Source organism: Pyxicephalus adspersus, chromosome 4 (genome assembly GCF_032062135.1).
Source record: "Pyxicephalus adspersus chromosome 4, UCB_Pads_2.0, whole genome shotgun sequence".
NCBI classification, from domain to species: domain Eukaryota; kingdom Metazoa; phylum Chordata; class Amphibia; order Anura; family Pyxicephalidae; genus Pyxicephalus; species Pyxicephalus adspersus.
The window spans coordinates 4,380,675-4,386,139 of NC_092861.1; the positions used below are offsets into that span (position 1 = coordinate 4,380,675).

Sequence of the window (5,465 nt, forward strand, 5' to 3'; positions counted from 1 at the left end):
TACTTTATTCTGCAAAAGTAGAGATATTGTGGTGACATACTGTTACCCAATGTAGCAAGTTGTCTTTTTGGTATTGCATGTCTATGTTAATGAAAGAAAACTGTAGATATCCATACGCTTCTATAATTTATTTAAATATAGGTTAGGAAAATATGATTGATTGCTTAGGAGTTAAGTTGTTACATGAAAGATGAGGGTATCAAGTATTAAAGGATAAATTATTTTTTAGATACTTTAAATATAAAAGTAAATAGGAGTATACCTGTGGAAAGATGTATAGAAGAATAAAGAAATTAAAAGGGGAGATTAAATAACCAAACGTTTACAGCACTTGTACTTTAGTATATGTAAATGAGTACGTGTGGCTAGATCCAGAGAATTAAGTGAAGGGGAGAAATGTCACTTACCGAATTATAATGAAAATGAAGCAGTAAAGTCAATCTGCAGCGTTAGCTCCCGTAAAATCGCAGCAAAGGGCTGTGTAAGACAAATTTCCCGCCTAATATGAGAGGGTTGGATAGTATGCTTGCTCGGGCGTAAAAAGAAACACTTCCGCCTTTACCTAAATCCGCCCTTACCTGTTTCCGTTTCCGCCCTTACTTGGATATAGTTAGCGTCAATGGACGCGTATTTCCGCCCTTACGTAGATGTGTCCGCCCAAATGCCCTTGCTGTGTATTGATTCGTCCCCATGGCTGAAGGGGGCGGATCAATGCGCCATGGAAAAGACGCCGTTGGCCACAGTGCTGAGCGAAAGCCCCGTCTGTTTGTGTGTGTGTTGCTATAGAGACGCTGGGTCCCTCGCTGGACAGCGAATGGGCACCGTGAGGGGATTGGGGAAAAAGTTATGAGTATAGTAATGTGTAACCGATTGACATGTCATGAATGGATGTAGTGTGAGGGCTGTATTATATTATGATGTACATGCAAATTTACAAAGTTATTGATTAACAATGTATACGACATAAAACAATAACAAATGCATGAGTGACATTAAGGTCAGGAAATTGAAGAATCTTAGTAACAAATAACATGGCTGTATCATGGGAAATTATAGTTGCAGCGTATACATGTATAACAATAATGATGTTACTTTTAGATATCCAGATATTTAAAGTATGACGATAATGATGATAAGAGAAAATGAGGGCAAAGAATAATATGCAGACGAACAAAGATTTCTATAAATGTGTATGTGAGAAGGAAAACTAATTTGTCTCCATCTCGTATTAGAATTATCAATGATAAATATTAGGAAAGCTGACTGTATTCTGAGTGGTGATTGTCCAGTAAATCTAATTGTGTCTATTAATCGAAGAATAATTAGGAAACTATGTTAATGACCAAAGTATAACAAACTATGACTACTAAACTGGGACCTGGAAGAAGATAGCCTGGATATCAGGACCATGCATTGTTCAGGGCCATCAATGACTGTGGTGTCTGTTCTCTTTTAGTAATATTAACCAGCTGATGTTGTTTAAGAAATAGATTCATTTTCCTTGACAGTAAGTATATAAATACATAGGCATGTTACACACCCTTGTGTGTTATATATATATATATACACACACAAGGGGGTGCTGAGAAGTTCCTGGCTTTGCCCCCTTCCAGATGAAATAGAAAAATGAGTGTGGGAGCATATGACAGCCTAGTATCTTAGTATGTAACTGTGCAAATATCAGGCACAAGCTAGTTTCACGTCCTTGGAGTTACAGGCCATCATTGAGTTTTTATTTCTCCAGGGAAAGTCAGCAAGGGACATTCACACTGAGATATCACAAACACTGGGGGAGAAGTGTCCTTCCTACAGCACTGTAAAAACCTGGATATCTCGTTTCAAGACCGGGCATTTCACCATTGAAGATGAGCCCCGCAGTGGGCGCCTCCCAACCTAAACTAACCCACAACGCTGTCCATAAGCTGATTATTGAGGAGCGGTGAATATCCGCAAAAAAAATAGCCCAGATACTTGACATATCACGGGAGCGTGTTGGGTTTGTTATCACCACTATCCTAGACATGTGCAAGCTTTCAGCGAAGCGGGTGCCGAAATGTTTGAACAGTGATCAGAAGAAGGAACGAGCTGAAGCATCCAAAGCCGTTTTGGCCTATTTTGAAACTGCACAGAACTTATTGGCTAGGTTAGTGACTGAGGATGAAACCTGGCTCCACATCTATGATCCTGAAACCAAGGAACAGTCAAAGGAATGACGCCACAGTGGGTACCGAAAGCCGAAGAAATTCTAAACCAAGAAATCAGCCAAAAAAGTAATGGTATGTTTTCTGGGACAAAGACGGTATTCTGTTGGTGGACTACCTCAGGGCTCTAGTATCACGGAACAGTATTATGCTAACCTTCTGGACCAGCTGAAGGAGGCAATTAAGACGAAACACTGCGGAAAGTTGACCAAAGGGAAGCTTTTTATGCAGGACAATGCACCTGCGCACACATCCAACATTGGGTTTCCTATTGGTCCACCATTCCCCCTACTCACCTGACCTGGCCCCTTCAGACTATTATCTGTTTCCGAATTTGAAGGAACACCTGAAGGGGCAATGTTTTGAGGACATTTCTGATGTCAAAGATGCTGCTGAGAGCTGGTTTGCAACTACGCTGTACCAAGTGCATCAGTCTCGGGGGAATTTGTTAAATGTGTTATTTTGTAACTCTGGCTCTCTTCTTTCTGGGCAAAGGCAGGAACTTCTCAGCACCCCCTCGTATATGTGTGTACATAATATACTCAATCAATGTGTTGTCATAGTGTACAAATCCATGTATTAGTGTTTGATGTTTTAGTGTGACTGGATATGGTCCTACTGTGGATTATCTGGGTATGATAGTGATTAAACAAAACAGATCAATGAGGGGTCTTTAGTGGGTGGAAGTTTATCATCAATAATTATTTGTAAGAAAGGGTTTATAGCTTGCATTCACATTGATAAACTCTTGTATCTATGTCACCTCCTCAAGTGTTTAAGGCCAAAGAACCTTATAACTTGACTTATAAATCAATCTGTAAATGGATAGAGAACTGACTTAAAGATTGCATCCAGGGAGTTGTAATTAATAATTTATACTCCGAATGGTCTAAGGTTATTAGTGATGCACATCAGGGTTCTGTGTTGAGACATTTACTGTTTAACATCTTCATAAATAATATAGAGTTTGGGAATAAAAGTACAATTTCTTTGTTTGCAGATGACACCAAACTATGTAATGGAATTAAGTCCATACAGGATGTCTATAATCTACAAGCGGACCTGGATGTACTGTTTGATAAGGCAGCCAAGTGGCAAATGGCATTTAATATAGATAAATGTAAAATTATGTACTTGAGAGCTAACAACATGCATGCTTCATGTCTAGGGGGAATACATTTGGGGGAGTCAGAAATGGAAAAGGATCTGGGGGTTCTGGTAGATCATAGACTTAATAACAGCATGCAATGCCAAGCTGCAATATCTAAAGCTAACAAAGTACTTTCTTGTAATAAAAGAGGAATAGACCGCAGAGATGGAGACATAACCCTGCCCCTGTACAAAGCATTGGTCAGACCACATCTGGAATATGCAGTCCAGTTTTGGGCCCCAGTTCACAGAAAGGACATTGTGGAATTGGAGAGAGTGCAGAGAAGGGTAAATAAATTTTTAAAATGAATGGAGGAGCTCCGCTATGAGCGAAGATTAACTGAACTGAATCTATTCTCCCTTGAGAAGAGATGTATAAGGGGGATACGGTCACCCGGTATAAATATATAAACGGTCCATATAGAGAACTCTCTTCCCCATTATTCACTTTGAGATCATTACAAAAAACAAGAGGGCACGCTTTGCATCTGGAGGAAAAGAAGTTTAAGCTCCAGATAAGGAAGGGATTCTTCACTGTAAGGTCTGTGAAAATGTGGAATCAGCTCCCTTAGGAAGTAGTTTCAGCAAGGACTATAGCTTGCTTTTCTAGAAGCATGAAATATAACTGGGTATTAGGGCTTTAAAGTAAAAATAACATTGACTGTTGATCCAGGGAACATCCGATTAATTAAAATAAATAGCTGCTTGCCAGCCAATTCAAGTTCAATATCATGTGTTTTGAGTGTTTTTGGAGCGCAGGTTGGCAAGCATGTGGGGAGGGGTAGGTTTGAGATTAAAGGAAAGGAAGGAAGGGGTAAAGATCAGAGGTACCCTGGTCATGTGGCTTCCACAATTTTCCTGATCATCTACCCTCAATAATAGTGAAGATAAAACGGATTATACCTGTGCATGTGATTGTTCCTGGGCTATTATACATAAGTCAGCTTGTGTGATAGCCATCTCTAGCGCGGTTACTTTAGTGTCCACTGCACTGATGTTATGTTGGAGAGTTTCTATTTCTCTCCTGTGTTTGAGGCCTTGCTCCTTGCTCGTCCGATCAGTCTTAGACTTGGCTTCTTGGACTTCTTGTGGTGAGCAGGATTCAATCATTTCTGTCAGAGAATGAGCCAGGGCCAGCGTAGAGCTCCTGTAAGACGCTGCTCACGCCGCCATTGTGCAGCCACGTTCCCAAATATGAAGTATATAGGTGTAAGTATATATTAAAAATATTCATAGAATTTATAACAATATCTTAAAGAGTGGCTGTCAGCTTCAACAGGCCTTAAGCTCTGTATAGCACTTCTATGTCTTTGACCAGAAATGAGTGATATTGTGTACATACCCTGGGGGTATCTGGTTAAGGAACATAATTCTCTGTCTTTGTGGCGAATGTGAATTATCCATTTCTGCATTAATTAATAGTTAGCATGTCTGAAAATCTGCACCATTTTTTGTGTTTATTAAGGGTTAAGCTTGTTTTTTGTGGTACCATTAATAAATAATCTGCAGCTATTGTTTTCTTTTGTAATATGTATGACCATGACAACTTTAGGATTCTAAAATCTTATCTTTCCAACACAATGGTAATTCATATTACATGTTACAATATACACGTTTGGTGCTTTATATTGTTGAAAAAAAGTACTTTTCTATATTTAAAATAATAAAAAAAGAAAGATATATTAAAAACATTTACTGCCTGCAGGATGAAATGCAATGAAATACAATGAAAGGGATTCAGTTATTAAGACTTTGGGGTAGATCTACTGGGCTTAGTGAATATGGCAACAATACACGTTGGAAATAATGCCCAATCATGAGCAAGGAAAAAGAAATACATGATTTTTGCTTCCACGTGATTGGATGGCTGTGGTCACCTCATATATTGAGCAATGTGAACAGTCTTAACCCCTGATACTGCCTCATATTTGATTATTAAAAGAAATATTTTACATGGCCTGCTATTTGTGTAAATTCTCTTGTTGTTGAGTAACAAAAAAATCTTATTGAGAGGCATTTGACACTTCATAACATTTATGTTTATTTTATATTTTTTTATTAGAAGATGCAAGAATTCAGTTGAAAAATCAAACAAAGTACAATAAAAAATCCAAG

General features: G+C 38.6%; 2 protein-coding genes across 2 annotated transcripts in view; one reads left to right on the forward strand and one right to left on the reverse strand.

The window, feature by feature from the left end:
- LOC140328568 (uncharacterized) overlaps positions 1-560 on the reverse strand; it is a 63,901-nt gene extending 63,341 nt beyond the window's left edge. The window contains exon 1 of the mRNA XM_072408276.1: positions 408-560. The gene's annotated coding sequence lies outside the window, so the exon portion shown is untranslated. The remainder of the gene's footprint in view (positions 1-407) is intronic.
- LOC140327980 (uncharacterized) overlaps positions 1-5,465 on the forward strand; it is a 648,380-nt gene that overhangs the window by 611,728 nt on the left and 31,187 nt on the right. The window lies entirely within an intron of this gene.